The sequence below is a fragment of the Oryctolagus cuniculus genome, chromosome 6 (genome assembly GCF_964237555.1).
Source record: "Oryctolagus cuniculus chromosome 6, mOryCun1.1, whole genome shotgun sequence".
In the NCBI taxonomy this organism is placed as follows: Eukaryota; Metazoa; Chordata; class Mammalia; order Lagomorpha; family Leporidae; genus Oryctolagus; species Oryctolagus cuniculus.
In genome coordinates, this window is record NC_091437.1 from 35,826,746 (window position 1) to 35,847,549 (window position 20,804).

The following is a 20,804-nucleotide window of genomic DNA, read 5'->3' on the forward strand; positions in this document are numbered from 1 at the left end:
TGGAGAAGCTCTCTGGATCAGCAACACAAGGGTATTCCTAAGAGGTTTGAGGTTTGGGTCCCTATTTCTACTTTTTCTCAAGCAAAGCTTTCTTCCAGGTGGACACATATTTCTAGCAAATTGCTTGAATCATTTAGAGATTACTTAATAACAAAGATAGAATCTCTTGTTTGAATACAATGCAAATACAGAGTACTCAGCTGATACTCCTAAGTCATGCCTCTTGAATCCATCTTATTACCCTTGGTCACCTCAGTACCATGAGGATGGCACGTGCCTCTTCTTTTTCCTGGCTTCTCCATTGATCTTCAGTGTATCTCTCTTCTACCACTGCCCTCACCACTGCCCAGCGACAGCAGTCCCTTGACTAGTGGATGCTCAAAGAATTCAGAGTTACTGTCATCTCCCAGAGGGGTGGGTATGCTTTTCAGCTTACAGGAATTTTAGAAATGTATTTTTAGCATTCTTTGACATTTGAGAAATCACAGAATCTCAAAGCTTGAGAAAGACTATAAAGATCTCCCCCAACTTCTCATTCATAGAGGAAAACTATCCCATATCTCTGAGCTACTACATTTGCTTCTGTCTCAACAGCCCTGAAGGTGAGGAATTCAGGCCTCTCTAAGGCAACTTGTTTCAGGTAGGCATCTCAAGCATTCAGAAAACTGTTGTTCTCTTAATATTTATCCATGTTTGTTGAAGCATAATGTTCCAGACACTGGACTAGGAGCCTGAGATGCAATGACAAGGACAGCTCTTTGTCTTCAGTGTGAACCACAATGCTAAATATGGCAGTGGTTACTTGGGTGACCTCTGGGGTTAGCCTTTCTAGTTGTGAATTCAGTAGACAGAACTGACGGCCTCTATGGCCTTGAGGGAACTCCCTAACACTTCTTTGCCTTGGTTTTCTCATCTGTGGAACTGAGATACTATTAATATTTATTAATAATTGTTATGAGGAATTATGCAAATGTATGCATTCTTTCCTCTGTCTGGAGAGATGGAAAATGAGTTTCTTAGTTTACTTGAAAGGTTTAAGTAACTTAATGACACTCTCATGCCTACCCAAACCATTTCCTCTCCATAATAAATCATCCTAGTTCTTCTATCCATTCCTAAGATTTGATATCCAGATCCTTCATCATCTTTGCCTCCCTAAAGTCTTACTTTGTGTGGCATCCAGAACTTAACACATTACCCAAAAACTTGCAAATATTTGTCATTAGTGTCCTCTAGAATAGTTGTTTCACAGTGGGGAATGGAAGCACTGAACAGGGTGGGACTTTTCCTGGTAAGTACTGAGTTCTGATAGATACAGAATGAGAACCCAGGCTTCTTGACTCAACATTTTTTTCTTTTCACTCTATTTCTCTATATAAAGAATTGTCTGATCTAAGATAGTCTGTTCAAACCCTAGCACTGAGAAGAACCTGGTATTTCCAGGAAATCGAAGAACAGATCTTAGTTTTAAAAGAATTTTTTTCTTTAAGAGTTGACATTCTCATTCTGTTGTTTTGTTAACAATATGAACTAAACTGCATGGCATCCAGTCATAACACAGCCTTTGGCATAAAATCACTCAAGATTTTTAAATGTATTTAACTGAAAGCAGAGTGAGAGGGAGCATACATGTATGCAAGGGAGGCAGAGCTACCAACAGCTGATTCACTCCACAAAGAACCCACATCTTGGGCTGGGCCTTGGGCCACAGCCAGATCAATGCAGATCTCCCATGTGGGTGGCAGAGATTCACATATCTGAGCCATTTTCCACTGCTTCCCCTGGAATGGGGTGTGGGGAATGGAACCCAGGATGCAGGTGTCTTGATCAGCATCTTAATTGCTAGGCAAAATGTCCATCTGATTGTTTCCAAGCCTCTTCCTTGTTATGCAATCCAGGTATTATAACAAAATCACACACAGTGGCCTCATTTTTCCATGGACATCTCTGATTTTTAATATGCTTTATGTTAAATATGAGATATATGAGATACTAGGTAGCATGTCTTAGGGAAGAAGGATAGGGTAGGGTACTGAATAAAAAGAATATCATATGACATAACAACTGCCTTTAGAAAATAATGAATGAAAGGCTCTAGAAAATCATCTCTTCAGTCTAAAACTGTGCTACCCTAACAAATCAAGCCACTTTGGACCTGCTGAATCACAATCTTGCGAATTGAGGGAAGCAAAGACAGAAGGCAGACTTGTAGATTTTGAAAAAAAAAAACAAATGACTTCTAAAGTGACTGTCCTCACATTTGTTTCTCTCTTCCTGGTTAAAAACCATATTGTAGTTCTAGTGAACTGAATAAAAATCAATCAGGGTTAGTCATGTGGCAGAGTGGTTAAGACACCACTTGAGCTGCCTGTACCTCCTGTCAGAGTATCTAGCTCTGCTCTCAAGTCCTACTTCTTGCTAGTGCTCACCATGGGAGGACGCAGATGATGGTTCAAGTAGTCAGGTGTCTGTCACCCATGTGAGAGACCTGGATTGAGTTCCCAGCTTCCTGTTTTGGCCTGGGCCAATCCACTATGATGGGCAGTTGAGGAACGAACCAGCTGATGGGCAATATTTCTTTCTCTCTCCACCTCTAAAATAAAATAAAATAATTCTAAAAATAAACGAATCAACATTAAATTATGTTGTCATGCCATGGCTCTACATCAATTAAACATGAACTATTTCCCCTGGAAGTCTTATTTTTTGATGACCTGGAAACTTTGCTCTTGATGTCACATGTAAATGGATCATTAGCAAAATGACATCATAATGGAGTCTGAGTTCTCATAATGGGGTCATAACCCTTGGTTGAGTGAACCATAAGAGATTTTCTAACAAACTCTTGGCTAAAAGAATTCATATAGATGAAAAACTTTGTTCCTAATGGAAAAGATGAAAACTTTCTTCATGGTTGTCTTCACTATTGGCTATTTCTCACGTAAGGATTTGTTAAAGAACTTAGAGGGAGAATTAAAAATTTTATGTAGGGGAAATTAAAAGTCAATGATAACTTTTCTTAGGTATAAGAATTTTGGGGACTTTGAAACTTTTCTCAGTAATGAAAAATTCACTACTCAATTGGAATGAATATCAGTGGTTGAATCAATTTTATAATATTCTATGAAATTTTCCATATACAAATTCAGAATTGAGATACTTTAAGAGACTATCTGTGGGAATTGTAACATATATCTGACAACTTGATTTCTGAGCTGAAAATCAATTTAAACTCTCCTCCCTCTTCTTCTTAAACCTTTCCCATCACACTATATCACAAATTAGTATTTTGTGAATGGGTATACACAAATGTATTCTACACAAAGTAGGGTCAGTTTTTGACACTTACTATGAGAGCACCAATGGACATTATCAGATGTCAAGAGAGGGCTAAGCTTTTTCTAATTAACTGCAGCAAAGTGACAGCATCAAGGGAAGTCCATGATGTGAAAAGTGTCTGCTGACTGAATAGTGCTGGTGGAGGGAGAGACAAGGGAAAGGCTCTCTTGCAGTGCCTTAAAGGAATCAAGTTGTCAAACAGAACACAAAATATGAAGGTGAAAGAAAATTTTAGCGGTTTTGGGAAGCGGATGTTGACACACAGATCCCAAAGGAAAAGACTTCTTACAAGCAGGTAGAGTTTAAACAAAGGGTATATCCAAGACATGCAGTGATCACAAATGAATATTATGACAGAATTATTAGCTAGCCAGAATGACTATGCAAAACCAGACCTTTCACTAATGCGTCTGCACACTGAGCAGCCTAACAGTGATGATGTGCTGAGGCCCAGAAGGTGAAACTTGAGATTGAAACCATCCTACCAAAGGTCAGCACTAAAACTAGGAAGGGTTTAGGGTGAGTTCCAATAAGTATCCTTGGCATAAGAGAAGAAAGAAACAGTGTTGGAGAATAAGGGAAGCCTAGATAAACCTTGTGAGGAAGAATCATTTATTTTTCCATGACTTTCATGGTTATTGACTGATACTGATAATACGCTAATTAGGTGTGCAAGTTTCTATCCTGCAATGTTTTATTTGAACATTTCTACACATTTTTATTGCAGGTACTTTTGTTGAAAGTTCATTTAAGGTAAGTTTGCAATTTCCTAAACAAGAATAATTTTTCCAATATTAACCTTATAGAATTAATGTTGGGTTAAACCACGTTAAACCACACAACACTGCCAATATCTGACCATTTTCAATCTATATAATGGCAATTTTATATAGTTCAATCTAAATTTTTGCATCAAAATAGACTCTCAGGAAAACCAGGATTCATCTCTGACCCTGGCTACTTCCTTATGCTTTTACACACCACTCTCAATTAAAGCTCCTAATGTTTGTTTTTATATTTTTTCCCTCCCTCTAAGTTTATTGCTGTTGCCCAGGTCCAAGTCCTCCTCACCTCTTGCCCATCTTGTTGCAATAGGCTTTAATGGTCTTCTTCCATTTAGGTTTACCTGGAATTTAGAAAACTATAGCCACCCGTTTTTGAAAATATACTTTTCTTAGAACACAGGCATGCTCATTCCTGTATTTTTTTTTTAAAAATCTATAACTGCTTTCTGGCTATAAAAAAAAAGTTGTGTAGTTGGAACAGAAGTCAAAAAGCCTATTTACCACCTGGTTCTTAACATGAAAGGTCTACCAACCCCTACTCAAACCTCTGCAACCTTGAGGATGGACTTTGTAAAATACAAACCTGACTGAGAATTCTGTTGGTTAAAAGCAGTGACTCCTGGTATCTACAGCATAAAATTTTTGCATGCTTTATAACAGCCTTCTTAATCCAGTTTCTTTTCTTTAAAATGGAAATTTCCCTTCTTCATCTTGGTTCTAAATAACCTTAACTATTTTAGGGTCCATGCTATTCCAGTTCTGTGTCTTTGTGTTTCTAATTCCCTCCAATTATACATCTCCCTATATTTATATGCAATTATAAAAGGCATTTGCATCTTTTAAGAAGCCACAAAAGCCCTCCCAAATATACTATGGAGGCATAAGCACTGAAAGGAAGATTAAAGATATAAACAGCATTTCCCAAAGAGTGATCTGAGTACCTCCAAATGGTATTATTATTTTAGTTCATATATCAATGAATTTATTTCAATAATTACAATGCTTTTTCAGTGTGTAAGCAAAATATAACTCTAAACTTAAGATATCATGAATTTTCACACTAACAACAAATCTAAGGTTGCTAAATTTTAGAAGTTAGCCAAGAGCTGGGATTAATTTAGTCAAGATACTCACATCTCACATTGCAGTACATGGGTTTAATTTCAAGTTCTGGCTCCTGATCGCAGCTTTCTGCTAATGGAGATGGTTCAAGTAATTGAGTTCCTGCCACCTACAAGGGAGACCTGGATTGAGTTCCTGGCTCCTGACTTTGACCATCGATACCTAGATGTCATGGGCATTTGGGGAGTGAACCAGTGGATGTGAGCTCTACGTCTATGTGTCTGTCTCTCTTTACTCACCACTCCCCTCCCTGTCCCCTGTTTTCTCCTTCCCCCTCTCCCTTTGTCCCTCAAATAAATAAATTTTAAAAACAAATTTTTAAAGTGAGCCAATGAAAAACACTTTTAAAGTAATACATGAATTCGAAAGGAGTCATGAAGTAAGACACTGAAGTTTGAGATACATTGTTAAAATGGGAGCCACCAAAGTCTTACACATATGAGAGTAGCCTGATATACTAGATATTTGGATGAAGCTGTGATCTGAACCACTGCAGAAGGCCGGTAACTCATTCCTAATCTTCTTATTACATATTTCTCAAGAACTTTCTAAGCCCTGTCTCACCGATAGATAAATTATTCTAAATATAAGGTCCTCTAAGATCAGATTACTCCAATTCTAGTAGTATCACAGAAATAAAAACAAAATGGGAAGATACTGGGAAAATTTAACCTGGCAGGTTCTTTTCTTTCTTTTGTAGAACCCTAATCCTCCAAGGACTGAACATCAATGCCAGAGTGGGACCAGACTGTGTGTCCTGTTCCAGGCACCACAGTTAAGGGGGTGGAGGGGAGCTCTGATGAACTAAAATCGTTCCAGAGGCAACTAAAGAGTACTTATAATCAATCCCAGACAGTGATTAGAGTCATGTGTGTCACTCCTGAGAATGGTTTCCTTCCCTTCTAATAAGCTGTCAATGTGCATTACACAGACATGGATCTGGTAGCATAGCTTCAGATGCCCTACAAGGTGGTAATCCCAAAGGCTCAGGCTGCTGAATTTAAGATAATGTAACCTTGATGTTCAAGGTTTAAAAGAATAATTTTTAAAGGATTTATTGATTTGTTTGAAAGGCAGAGACACAGGGAGAGAGAGGGAAGGAGTGAGAGATAAAAAAGACAAAGAGATATGTTCTATTTGCTGGTTTATTCCTGAGATGGCCACAAAAGCCAGGGTTGGGGCAGGCTGAAGCCAGGAGCTCCACCTCAGTCTCTCATGTGTGTTGCAAGGTCCTAAGTATTTGAGCCACCTTCTGTTGCTTGCCCAGGAGCAGTAGCAGCAAGTTGGATCAGAAGTGGAACAACCAGGACTTGAATTGGTGCTCATATGGGATGCAGCATCACAGGCAGCAAAATATGCCACAACACCAGCCCCAAAAGGAGATATTTTATGCTTATCTCCCTACTGCATAAAATAGAACACCCAAACATTTATATTAAAAACCATTAAGAGATGATTGTGGAATGGAAGGTTTGATGTATGAGTTTTGTTTTAGGTCATTGTGTGCGGTTACTATCAAAAGAAGATTTCCATGCAACAGAAACAGAAATGCTCCATAAGAGTCAGTCCATTGTGTGCCTCTAATAATGTAACATATCCCAATTCCTGCGTGTACTGCTTCGCTAACATGTAAGTGATCTGATAACCAGAACCCCCTTTTGAAAATCATATATATAGTTGACTTATAAGTCAGGCATAAACTATTTATAGTTTTTGGAAAATGTGTGTGATCTCCGGAAAATGTGATTCCATAAATTAAGAATAGTGTCACAGGAGTTTCTGTTCCACTGGCTGAAACTAAAAGGGAGTAAACAAATGGGACTATGAGTCCCACTTCCAATTTCCCAAGAGAAGCCTCCTTTTTATTTCAAAATTAGTTTCAATATGAAATTCTACATGCAGGAAGTCTCTGTCCCTAAAATATTAAAAATTCTAGCTATAAGAAACATCACTCTTTTCAAGAAAAGACTAATGCAGCAATTTTCAGCACTCAAGGTCAGAAGACCTTGGGTTGAATCCTACCTATATGATTAGGTGACACTGGGTAGTCTGTCTCATAAAGCTTCCAAACCTCAAGTTCTTATCTACTAATGTAACATATCTTCTGCTTCATTTGCTACATATACTCCATCCTCACAGACTGTTCTTTCTTTATATTTTCAAACATAGGAAGATTTTCCCTGCTTTGCTAACAGTGTGCAAGTGTCCTCTTCCCACAGAAGTGCCTTCTCCATGTTTTCACCACTAAGGTTTCACTCTAAGCATATATTCCCCCAGGTGCCTCCCATGACTATCCTACATAAACCAGATTCTCCTCTGACATGTTTCCATGTTAACCCCCCTCTCTTTCCTCTATAATATTATCATTAACTCCCAAATATTTTACATTTCTATTTTGTTATTTTTGGCCTATCATCATCTGTAAGTCCCACAAAGTTGAAAGGCAGACTTCTGATTTATTCCTAGCATCTAATACCATATCTGCATTAAGAAAGCCCCAATAAGTATTGTTGAATCAATAGATCAATGACTCATGAAAGGTAATTTTTAAAAAATGTTTATCTTATTTATTTGAGAGGTAGAGTTAAGAGAGAGGGGGAGTCACAAAGAAAGGTCTTCCATCCACTGGTTCACTCCCCAAATGGCCACAACAGCCAGAGCTGAGTAGATCGGAAGCCAGGACCAGGAGCTTCTTCCAGGTATCCCATATGGCTGCAGAGGGGCCCAAGACTTGGGCCATCTTCTACTGCTTTCCCAGACCATAGCAGAGAGCTGGATCAGAAAAGGAGTAGCCAGGACATGAAACGGTGCCCGTATGGGATGCCAGCGTTGCAGGAAGAGGCTTAGCCTACTACACCACAGCACCGGCCCCCTAAAGGTAATTTTTAAAAAATTGTTTTGGCTCAGTCTCTCAGAATGCAATGTTTGGGGTATAGCTCTGGATGGGAACCTCAGCTCTTTCGTTTAAACTATGTCTGAGGACAAATAACTTATCCTCCATAATTACCTCAGAGATGAGGTGTGAGCCCTGAAAAATACAGAGGACTCAACAAAGTGCCTGTCATGTGATGCTCTGTCGTTAATATGGCAGTGAGTGACCCTGTGTTGCTGTCAATCAGAAGACCAACCATCCCAATCTTCCTGGGACTAAGGTTTTTCCTGGGACATGCAGCTTTGAGTACTAAAACAGTACATATGTATGGACCTATGCTTTTATTTTTCTTGGATATAAACACTTAATCGCATATGGAATGTGATAACTGTTTAACATTTTGAGGAACTACCAAACTGTTTTCCAAGCAGTGGCAATATTTTACAATCCATTAACAATTTGAGGGGTTCCAATTTCTCTGTATCCTCACCAACATTTGTTACCGTCTTTTTGTGCTAACTATCCTAATGAGTGTGAAGTGGTATCTCATGATTATGATTTGCATTTCCCTAATGACTGATGATATTAGACATATTTTCATGGGCTTATTAGCCATTTGTATGTCTTATTTACAGAAATATTCAAATTCATTACTCATTTATTGATCATAGTATGTTTTTATTGTTGACTTGTGAGAATTCTTCATATATTCTGGATATAAATTCCTTATATTAATTTTGAAATATTTTATCCATTATGCAGGTTATCATTTTATTTTATTAATGGTGTCCTTTGAAGCATAATTTTGATGAAGTCCAATTTATCTATTGCTGCTTACGCTTTATGTGTTATAAGTAAGAAACCATTGCTTAAGCCAAGGTCATAAAGATTTACTTCTATATTTTCCCCCAAGAGTCTATAGTTTTAAGTCTTTGTTCAACTTTGAGTTAGTATTATTTTTTGCATATGGTGTGGTTGAGGTGAGCCAACTTCATCGTTTTACATGTAGATATTCAGTAGTCATAACAACATTTGTTGAAAAAAACTATTCTTTCTCCATTGAATTGTCTTAGATCCTTTGTTAAAAATCAACTTACCACAAATTTAAGAATTTACTCCTGTGGATTGTGCCATATACAGTGGCACAACTACCTTTACTAAATGTTCTCAAGGAAGTATTTATTGCAGATTTCCTATAAATTACTGAATTTAATGATATATTATTAGAACATTAAAAATTTTTTCCTAGAATTTGACTATTTGAACTGGTATTCTGAACAGCTCTGTATATTATTGTTTAACAACATCCTTACTACTTCCTAAGAATAGACCCAGAATAGCCAAAATACCCCTGAAAAGTGCAAGGTTGAAAGACTCCTATTTACTTATTTCAAGACTTACTGCACAAGACAGTAATTAAGACAGTTTGGTACTGGTATAAAGACAGACATACAGACTAATATAATCATGGGGAAAATTATTACAACATTCACCAAATGTGTAAATCTGTATGTTAAGATGTAGAAGGAGGAGAAATCAGTGAATTCCTGAAGCACTTTGGAAAAATATCTTGTCTTTTCTGAATCTGAATTAATTCATCTGCACAAGAACCATAATTATGGATACCTTCTAGGATAGACTATTTTGAGACTCACTGTAAAAGTGATTGCAAAGCAAAGATGTTTCCAGGCCAGAAGGGTCTAATGAGAAGAGAGGTAAAACTTTGTAGCTATGGGCTGACTATAAGCCTGGAGTTTAAAAACCAAGGTCTTTCTTCCTTCACAGTCCATATTCTAAAACAACCAGGTTAGGATGCAGAAAGGCTAGATTTCCTACAATGGTCTCTAAATATGTATATCAATTTCTCTTAGAGCTTTGAATCTTACTCTTAAAGTTGAATACCATGGAAAATGCAGAAAGCCCTCAAACTCTTGAATGTCACGGGATTTTCCTTTGATCACCATGAGTGAAACCATTTGAATTATGCATCATCTTTCCTTCATAAAGCAGAGTTTGTTATAATTTCTTATTTTTTTCAAAAATAAATTTTAACCATATGGAAAGCTCCTCTTTGACTCAAAATATATTTAATGAGCTGTAGTAGAAATGGTTCTAGAAATATGAAGCTGAATAGAAAGTAACCTTTGTCTTGAGTAACTCAAATAGGTTAACTGGATAATTCAGTCATTTAATCTCAGTCATGAGATTAAAAGACATGGCTACAGTTTTGCTCTTCAGTAGTAATCAAAACAGGTATGTGCACTAGTGTAGTTTATAATCCATTGAAGAAGAAAGACAACAAATGCCTATTAAATGATTGATAAAGAGAAAAACAACCCATGGAATCCACAAGTTTATCTTAGCATTGGCACAATTAGTCTCCTACTTACCTTTGGATCCTGATGTTCTCCTGTTTAAGATAAACAGTTTTATAGAACATTCACATCAGATAAAGCCACCATGTGACTAGGATGGATCAAGACAAAGGCAACAGTAAGCCATTTCATGCGAGAACAAAGGCAAACATCAGCATTATCCAGGCACAAAATTGCAAACATCCCTTACCACATTAATGTAAGTGATTGTTGCCTCTTCACCAACTATACATTTACCCTTAGAATAGTCTTCTATTTTTCTAAATAAGGATTTTTAAGATATCCAGTTACAAAATTACTTCCACTTTCTGAGAATATCTAATCCAAAGCAAAGCTTCTTCCTCATACTTTCCTGCAAATGCCCTATGACTCCCATGTTCTCCCATGCTGCAATAAATAATGAACCCAACTTGTTCAACTATAGGTGTGTTCCTGGTGGTCTCTGAACGGAGGGCATGGCAAATGCAAAACTGGAGAGTGGCAATATCATCCCTGTTGCTCAATCTATCTTTTTTCTCACTTCTCTCTCCAAGGGCATAAAGAATATGAAAATGCTTGATCTTGGACAACTAAATTAAGGAGTAGGGAATGTTTTCTCTATTTAATTATTCATTCATTCACTCATATGCTACTTTGCTCTAAAAATAATTCAAGGTGGCTAACACTATTTAGTAGATTCAAGCAGTCAGCTGAGAACTGTCATACAAAGAAAACATTCTGATTTAAAGAAAAAAAAAATCTGATAATGGAACTATAAGGTTGCAGGCGGGTACCCCAAGTGACACTGATGTTCAGGAGGATACACCATCCCAAATAAACAGGGTTGATATGTTAGGCACCCGCTGTCAGGTCATACCTAAGTCTCTGTCACCATAAGGATTTTCTTCCTTTTGCTGGAGACTCTATTTTCACTCCCATCCTCAACTCCTATTCCCTGTGAATGGCAAGCTCAGTCCAGAGACAGGATCTAGAAAAGAAAATACATTTCCCTCTTGAAGAATATTAGAAGAACTAATTAAGTTCTCTGGTAAATCTAAGTCAAGTCACTGTTGGTCTAATATTTCAAATGAACCACTGCTAGTCTCAAAAGGGGAATTTGAAGTACATAGGGACTCGATTTTCACTTGTTCCAATGTCTGGCGTGGTACTGGTTGTATTCAGTAGGCTAAGGTACTGCAATGCACTAGACTGTCCTGCACAGTGAAAAACTGACCTATCCAGAATGCTAGTAGTATTCCTATTGAGAAACACTTCACCCATAGATGGCCAATGTCTATTATATCCATTGCTCCTGCTTCTCCCCATGCCCACATCATATATAAGTAAATAATGATAGTACATGCCATTGAGGTGGATATAGCCTCAAAAATCTTTGCCAACATAGCCACGTAGGCATGCCTTCCCATCAGATTTCACAGGATAAATGAAACTTAAGAGGGGTATTCAAAAGGTCCATGGAAATGCGTATTACTAAAAACCTATACATGAATTTCAAGATTTTTTGCAACAAAATAAACTTTTTTTTAATTTTTTTTTTAATTTTTTTGACAGGCAGAGTGGACAGTGAGAGAGAGAGACAGAGAGAAAGGTCTTCCTTTGCCGTTGGTTCACCCTCCAATGGCCGCCGCGGCCGGCGCGCTGCGGCCGGCGCACCGCGCTGATCCGATGGCAGGAGCCAGGAGCCAGGTGCTTTTCCTGGTCTCCCATGGGGTGCAGGGCCCAAGCACCTGGGCCATCCTCCACTGCACTCCCTGGCCACAGCAGAGGGCTGGCCTGGAAGAGGGGCAACCGGGACAGAATCCGGCGCCCCGACCGGGACTAGAACCCGGTGTGCCGGCGCCGCTAGGCGGAGGATTAGCCTAGTGAGCCGCGGCGCCGGCCAACAAAATAAACTTTTAATTCCATTTCCCAAAAACATTTTTGAAGTACCCTCATATTTGTCATTCTTGCCCTTAGCTTTTTAAGATGAAAAAAGCTTCATGGTTTCTGAGACAGGGTCTCCACCAGGTACTTGAGTGCTCTTCCATCTTCCTATGCCTGTAGCCATGCCTTGGCCATCTGACTGCTTTGATAGTCTTTTTAAGACAGGTGCTCTTTCAGAGTTGACTGAGGCCCTACATCATTCCAAAAGGTCTTTCTGACAGTAAAACCTACCAGCATTAGATCTCTAAACATCACTTGTTTCTAGTGCAACAAGCGAGCTACACCCTCTACTGGAGAAACCACAGGCAGTCTATCGAACTTCTCTGGAAGCATAACACCCTTTGTCTATCACTTCTAGTACCAGTCAAATTTCCTGGGTTTTGCAAAAAAAACATTTCAAAGTGACTGAGGTTAAAAAAAAAATTAAAAAGGAACAGGTGAAGAAGGGGACAGCTTACATGGCTTCTATATTTGAAAATCTAGAGGAATATCTGAATTGGGGTATGGCTGAATCTAAGCTCTCCAAAAATCTTGCCAGAATTCCTCTCTCTATGAAAGACAGCATGGTATACATCCATGCTCTTCTTGATGCCGTCTTTATTATCAAATGTGGTTTCCGAATCCAACCTCTCTCCCAGTCCCAGTGGGAGATTCTGGGAACTCTAAAGTTTTAACTTCAGTGGAAGAAATATTTTCCCTTTCCAAAATTCTGACAAAGAATTTGAGTCTTATTATATAAAAGTACTTCTAAAAGTGGAAAATGCAGTTAAAATATATTTTACAGTAAATAAAGCTTGAAACCCATGTATACATACTAGTTGACATAACATTTTTATTCAATCATAGTAGCTACAAAAATGTTTAATACTCATTGAAATGGACTGAATTACAAGGCCCTTCAGAGGGCAGCGATGGGTCATTTGTCAGGAATTCAGCCCTTGCAACTTCAATTACCCAAAAATAGCTCAGAAGCAAGAAACCCTTGAACAATAAAATAATAACAGCTAATGTTTATGGAATGTTTGCATGCCAGACACTGTTCTGAGGGGACTACACACATTACTTCACAAGAAACAAAGATAAGAATGTGGAGAACTTGGAGTGTTTGCATGTTGTTGGTTGTAATTGAGAAAATATCTCTAGTTGGCTTCTTATGATGATTTGTAGGTATGCTTTTGTTTCATTTTCCAAACTCGAGGTACAAAACCTATCTCACCCATTAGGAGTTCTAGTTCTATCACAGTACTCATTTACACAAGAAGGTATGTTATTCAAATGAGGCAATTGTCTTCAACTGAATAAAAAATTCAACTCAACTGAAATAAATCTTAGTGAACGCCTTCTATATACGTCAGGCTCCACACTAAATATTTTACATACAATTTCTATTTATTCTTCAAAACATTCTAAGTAACAGAATAATCCAAAGTTTGTTTCATTGAAAAGGACAGAAGCAAATAATATGGGAATAGAATTTTATTTTCCTTTATGGGAAGAATGTAATGTGGAACTTAAAATGCATAGTACATGAACTTGATGAGGTGTTGCTGTTTTGTTTTCCCTCCCAGAGCGCCAAATTAAGATACACAGTCTGACACAGGGAATAGGAAAGCTGGAACTCAAGACTGTCCAAGACAAGACGAAAACTTGGCAAACTATGGTTGGGAAAGGAAAAGAATATTAGGTTTGGTATCAATCCAGAGAAGAGTAGAAGAGAACAGGGATTCTCTAAGCCATTTTCAGTCCTTTTTGCCCCGCAACAGTCATGATTTTTTTCCCTCCTCCCTCACCATGTTTGTGAAATTGGGTGTACGCAGCTTCAACGCACATTAACTTCTGTCCAGGTGTTTGTATCCATTTAAATTTAGGAATTTTAGCCCATAGAAGTTATACGCATGTAAAGACAATACATGATTTGGGAGGTAAAAATCTGGATTTCGGTCCAGCCCTGTGACATGGTGCAAGTCAATTATCTTCCCAGAAGATACTTCCTTACCTGTTAGAGTAAAAAGCAACTATTAGGAGGATCCCTGCTTGTACATCAGAGTCCTAGGAGTTTTTAAGGAAATACTGATGTGAAAGTCCTTTGGTTTGGCAAACACCAGGGGTTTTCAAAAAGTTCAAAAAAATATGTATTATGAAAAAGTTACACATAGATTTACAAACGCTTTGCATCAAAATAATTTATCTTTTAATTACACTTCTCAACGACGGTTTTGAAATCGCCTCACTTTGCAAACTAAATGCGGAGACAATGTCTCAAAATCCCAGAAGGAGTGATTTAACATTTACACTTTTAATTAACTGCAATCTCATCCCCCACACCCCAAGCCCCAAACGTTGAAAAGGTGCTCTGTTCTAATTGAATGAATTCTGGAAGCATTTCTATTATTACCTATTGGCTTTGCAAATGAGGAAGTCGAGGTCCAACAGCTTACCCAAGACTACAGATTATCAGCCAGGCTGAAGGCCGAAACACTTAGTGGAGATGGAGCTCCCACTCCTCAGACATCGCTAGCTTCCCGCCTAGCGCTTCAGCATCACGTGACGTGCCAGGCACAGTTTTCCCGAAATGCCACGCTTACCATGGCTGCCTCGTCATGACGCCACTTTCCACACCCAACATGGACGCCAGTGCAGGCCCGGCCCCGGATGACAAAACTCCGGAAACGCCCGAGCGGCGGCGGAAGCGGAAGCGGCTCGGCGGTGGGGGCCGCGGGAAGTGTCTGTCGCGTTTCTCCCTCCCTCTCAACCACAATAACAGACGAAGGGCCGGCGTTCGGTGAGGCGGTGGCCGAGCAGGTCCTGAAATCGGGCAGCGGACAGCAAAGCCGGGGTGCGTGCGGCGGGGTGGAGGCGACCGGATGAGGGCTCTGGGGTCCCGGCCGCCCGGGCTGTCGGTCTCTGATCCCCGTCGGGCCCGGAGCTCCCGGTAAAGCAAGGGTCGAATTTGTGGTTCCTGACTGTCTAGGCCTTGCTTGCGGGGTTTGCCACCGTGTCTGAACTTGGCTCAAGACTCCAGCATATAGAGCTCTTTCTTGGCCTCGATTTTCTCGAAGAAATGGTGAAGGTTTGGCCTGGACGACTTTTGGGACGTTCTCCCAACTCCAGGCGTCACGAATTGCCCAGTTTAGTGTTTAAAGTCGATGTTTCGGCCAGGTGACTGAGGAAGGCTTGTCGGCAGCTTACTGAGGGGATGTCTCTGAGCAGGACGCCCTGAATACATCTTCGGGAGGCTGCCACGCCTGGGGACCGAGAGTCCTGGGTGTTAGCCTTACCTTGACCACTGACTCTGTATGTGACCTTGTGTGGGTCCATTAGCCTCTACCACCGTTTGCTTACCTGTAAAGGGATTGTGTTGGATGGCTTTGACGTCCCTGCTAGTTCGGAAAAGCAGATTCTCAACTCCCCTTGCCTAGAGTCTTTAGAGACAGAACTGAAAGGCATGCCTTCCCTGCACCCGAATTAGCCAGAAATCGACCCAGTAGAGATGGCTGCTATGTGCCTTTCCAAACACCAAGCTGGCCAAGGCAAACTGGACACTCAGGGAGGTTCCTGGGCGGTGGGAAGCTGTTATCTAGAAGATTTTGTCTTAAAAACCAAAATCAGCAGTGGAAATCATTCCCTAGTGAAAAACAGGAGACACTGATTTTTATGCTTAAGCTGCTGTTTAAAAGGTGCTTCACTTCGGGCAGATCCTTTCCTCTCCCCGGATTTGAGGTTTATCTGTCAAAGGAAGGTAGTGCATTAGGTCACTGATTCTCCATCCCCGTTCCCATTCCCCCCAGCACCACTGAAGGGGAAAATGACTCTGAAGGCCATAGTTTTCTGGAGAAGGTGGGGTATAGAGAATACATATTATGTAGCTGTAGGTAAAAAATGCCTGTGCTTGTAATTTTTATCTTTCATTTTGAGAATTACTGGTTTGGATGATCTGTAAGCCTCCTTCCCTCTCTTTAAAATTTCTGATGCTCATATTCTAACGTTCTCTTTGAGTAAAGAACGTGTGTTTATTGAAACGGCTGTATGCCTGGAGGTGCACAGTTTATCTTTAGTCAGAAAGATGCGAATGCATAGTGTAGGAGGAAAAAGGAAAAACTCGAGTTTAGTACAGTAACATTGGTATAGTGAAATGAAAATGAACTTGAACGGGAGTTGAGGACCTGGAGATCCTCACCTCTGCACTGATATGCTGTTCCTCTGGACTTTGACAAGCAGTTCACCTCTCTGGCCACTTTCCTTATCTGTAAAATGAAGGATTGACTTACATGATTCTTAGATTCTTTACAGCACAATAATTTTTTTTTCAATGTGAGCTGCTCAGTAGATGTGGTGTGGTATTCCTTTAGATATTAGAGGGTTAGGGAATAGATAAAGTATTCTATTAATTTAACGATGGTGCAAGGTTACTTTGATATGAGCAAGCTAAAGCCAATAGAAACTTAAAAAAAAAAAATTTAGAAACCCAAAGGGCAACTATATGTGATAGCAGAAAATCATAGCATTGTAGCAGATGTCTTTGCCCGTATGTCAGAATCCTAGGGAGTTTTCATAAAGTCCATGGAAAATGTGTAATATGAAAAAGCTATGCATAGGTTTAAAAGTTCTTTGCATCAAAATAAACATACCTTTTAATTCTATTTCTCCATGACAGTTTTTGCAGTCTCACTCTAAACTGCATGTGGAGACAATGTCCCAAAATCCCAGAAGGGGTGACTTAATATTTACATGTCTAGTGAACTGCATTCTCAGGGAAGCCCCAACCATTTTGGATCAATGAGGACATGGGAAATGTGAAGTAGCAGAGGGTTATTTTTGGCAAGGATAATGAAAAGTAGTTAGAATTGTAGTAAATGGGAATGCCGGAGGTAGGAAATGCAGTAAAAGCACTATTTCCTTCTGAGACTTCAAGAAATATCATGGGGAGCAAGATGCTATTAATTAAGAAAAGGAGATTTTCTAGGCAGTTGTCATTGATTACATACAGAATGAGAAATTTATTCAAAATTGTGAAAACTTTATAAGATCCCTAAATTCTTGGTCAGTTGTAAGGTAATTTGGTTTATCTCTGCTCTGTGAAATTTATAAAAAAAAAATAAGAAAGAAAGAAATGTGCTAGCAAGAGACAGGCTCATGTTCCATAGAATCTGATGTGATCCGAGGGAAGGAGTAATTAGAATAAGTTGGGAGATGGAGGAGGATCTTAACAAGATAGAATAGGTATAGGAAGATTTTTAGTTGTGATGGATTTGGAGAGTAAAGGAGTGGAGATCGGGTTTTTCGGGTATCAGCTATTGTCAGAATTATGACCCATAAGTGTTAAAACCCTTAGGAATAAAAGATTAAAAGGAAAACTCAATTTTGTAAGCAAGGATATATTGGTGCTTCTGTGTAAGTGTTAGAGGCAGCTTTGAGTATTAAGAGTTAAAAGATAGTGGTAGTTTGGGGAGCAGTTCAAATAAATTAGTAGAGACATAGTTTTATTTGAGATGAGAAAGTGATTTGAACCGGCAGGATGGAAGAGTAAAGCACTGCATAGAGAAATCTTATTTTTGAAGAACTCGGGCTTAAGAATGTGCTTGGGACACCAGGACAAAAGCAGTGCTTCCTGTGGCTAAGGTCTGCTAAATAGGCTGCCACAGAATGATGGTAGAGTGATCCAAGGTGGCTATAGGATACTCTGCGGAAGCCTAAATTAGATGGACCATAAGTGCTAATTTATGAAGGTGGGTGTAGTCAGAGGCAGTTCTATCAGAGCATCCAGAAGCCCATCTCCAAACATTGGGACATAGCTCTGGAATGCAGGGAAACAGCTGCAGTGGCAGAGGACCTACTTGATGACAGGGTGTGTCTTGGAGGCTGGAGATCTGAGTCTCACTCAGAACTCTGACAGTACTATGTAGCCAGTACTATGTAGTTGCTAATAACTTAGCAACTTACCTGTGTTGTTCTGTTTTCTCATTGAAAACTTAGGAGCCAGTCTTAGATAAGGTTCTCTGGATGAGCTTTAATTTCTATTTGAGCCACCTGAATTGTAATATTGTTTACATGAGACTGAGGCGAGAAGGTGCCACTTTGATCATATTCTCAGATCGGTTTGTAATCCACACAATATTAAGGACAGTGTGACTATGTAGTTTCTGAAGGCCCCTTCAACTTTTAACATTTTTGGATTCTGTAATTTATCAGAATGACATGTCATTGAGATACAGAGTCTAAGCCACTAGAACTTGATAACCCTAATAACACCTGGTGTTGGAAAATACAGTTTTCACATATTTGTACTCACCTGTTCCTCACCATCCATTGTCTGTTCTACCAGGTCCCCTCCAATTCATTTTTTTTCTCTGATGCTGATAACTGGAATTTGTTTCCTCTTTTTTAAGTTTTCTGCTGCTTTGGTCCTAACTTAATGGTGTTTCTCCAATGATGGCTGAGTATTTATTGGTATGGTGGTATTTCAGAAAAGAGCTGAGAAGAAAGCAAGTCAAAGAAGACTGGTCATGGCACTTTTATACTTTTCTGACTTGCTTTTAGCTCTCTTCCCATTAAAAGGAAAAGCAATTAAGAATGAGGGTGCAGCTCTAAGAGACATTATTGCCACTTGGGACTTAGCATGAGTTGCATGGTGTTTTCTTCTGAGGGAATTCTGGCCTTACTGGGTATTTCGTTTAATGAAGATGAAGCAACTTTTGTTGTCCTTTATCAAGATTGAGCAGAGTAAGAAAAATAAATGAGTCCTTTAGTGAGAAAGCTTTTAGTATCCTGAACAGTCCAGAGATACTTGCTTGGACTGGACAGGCTGGTGGATTTCTCCTGGTTGTAGCTCCTTACGGGTCAACCTCCTAGCTGTAAGCTAGAGATCCTGTCCTTTTCCCCAGTGTTTGTCTGGTAAGTCCCTTCCCCATCAAAGGCTTAGAGCAGGGGAGTTGCTACTCCATCTGCCAAGCAGGTGACCACAAGACCAGTTTTTCAGTTCTAGACATGATATGAGAAATACACAGTTTTCCTAAGTTTTTGTTAGTCCTGCTAATTGGGGCTTTTTTGATGATTAGTGTTAATACATACTGAAGGTTAAATAGGTTTTTGTGGGTTTATTGGAGACCTAACCTCTGTTCAATGGATAACATCAAGTTTGAGAATAAATATTTTTGAGTTCTAAGCAAGTAATATCTTAGAAGCTTAGTAATATTTAGGATACAGGCTATTTGGCTTAAAAATTTAAATGTAGCTTATGTACTGAAGCAACTGACACAAAATCACAGCACTGCAAAATAGTAAGGAATAATCAAATATAGACTCATAAGAGTATGGTGTTAAGTTATTAAGAGGTGTGGTTTTAGTGAAGAAGAAAAGGAAACAAGGCTAAGAAAGCTTTTTAAGGGATTAAGAGTTAAGAGCATGATCTCTGAAGATTTGTCAAGGTTCTTAAAGTTGAAACTTAGGCTAAAATATGAAAATTCAAGAATGATCAGTCTATGCTAGTTTAGTCTTGTTGACACTTTATATGCTGTAGGGTCACTGTTATCGGTGTCCTTAATGGAGTAAAACCTGATTGCATTGTTCCCTGAGTTACAGGCTTGTTGCTGAGATTATTTGAATGCTTTCATGGGGAGAGTGTTCACAAGAGCATGCAATGGTTCTCAGTAGCAGCCTTGAAGCTACTGGCTGCATAAAAAATAATGGAAAGATTGGTGGATCTGTATAAATCAGGCATTTGAGAATTTATTATGAGTAAGGGCTTGTTATCACTTAGAGATTGAAGAGTTAAAATCCTTTCCCTGGCAGAAACATGACCAATAAAAGACTACAGAAATAGCTATAAAAGCGTATGCTAAGCCCCACAGGGAGAGCTCATGGAGGACTTAACATTTAAACTAGGTTTTGAAGGCAGGATAGTTTCATAGGCAAAAAAGAAAAGAGAACACCATTCCAGTTAGAGTTAATAGCATATTCCAAATAAAAGACCTGTGTTTGTTTAGGGAACTGGTAAGATACTGAGTGTACCAAGGAGCAAGTGGTAGGGCTTGAAAGATGAGATTGGAAAGGTAGCTTGAGACCAGATGGGAAGGATTTTGTCCTCTATGAAGCAGGATCCCTTGTGGGCTTATTTGTTTTTAAGAAATAAAAATATTCATAGTAAATGAAAACTTTCAGATAGTACAGAAAAATTCAAAGTGAAGTTTCTTTCTTGCTCTTTCTAAACCTCTATTCTCACTCCCCAGAAATAACTGCTGTTGATATTTTGTCCCAGATCCTTTCAGAAATGTGTGCCATATGCTGTATTTTGATTTTTGACTTAAGAATGTAAAGTTAGAGGAATATTTTTGAAAGATAAATCTGGATTCAATATGTAGTATGTTATGATGAGCATTTTATTTAGGATTT

General features: G+C 39.1%; 2 protein-coding genes across 17 annotated transcripts in view; one reads left to right on the top strand and one right to left on the bottom strand.

The window, feature by feature from the left end:
• LOC103347914 (ovomucoid) overlaps positions 1–15,081 on the bottom strand; it is a 138,638-nt gene extending 123,557 nt beyond the window's left edge. For 3 of the 9 annotated variants that reach the window (XM_070076272.1, XM_070076271.1, XM_070076274.1), the window contains exons 1-2: positions 14,812–15,035; positions 11,350–11,460 (exon numbers count right to left, since the gene is read on the bottom strand). The gene's annotated coding sequence lies outside the window, so the exon portion shown is untranslated. Of the gene's footprint in view, positions 1–11,349; positions 11,461–14,811 lie in introns of all 9 variants that reach the window. The other 6 variants (XR_011389804.1, XR_011389802.1, XR_011389803.1 and 3 more) reach the window with 6 other exon arrangements.
• The window catches only part of FBXO38 (F-box protein 38), a 79,441-nt gene continuing 61,442 nt past the window's right edge, over positions 2,806–20,804 (top strand). For 2 of the 8 annotated variants that reach the window (XM_008255212.4, XM_002710296.5), the window contains exon 1: positions 15,091–15,252. The gene's annotated coding sequence lies outside the window, so the exon portion shown is untranslated. Of the gene's footprint in view, positions 2,942–3,744; positions 3,830–4,066; positions 4,093–6,741; positions 6,876–15,088; positions 15,349–20,804 lie in introns of those variants that run through there. The other 6 variants (XM_008255213.4, XM_051844375.2, XM_051844376.2 and 3 more) reach the window with 6 other exon arrangements.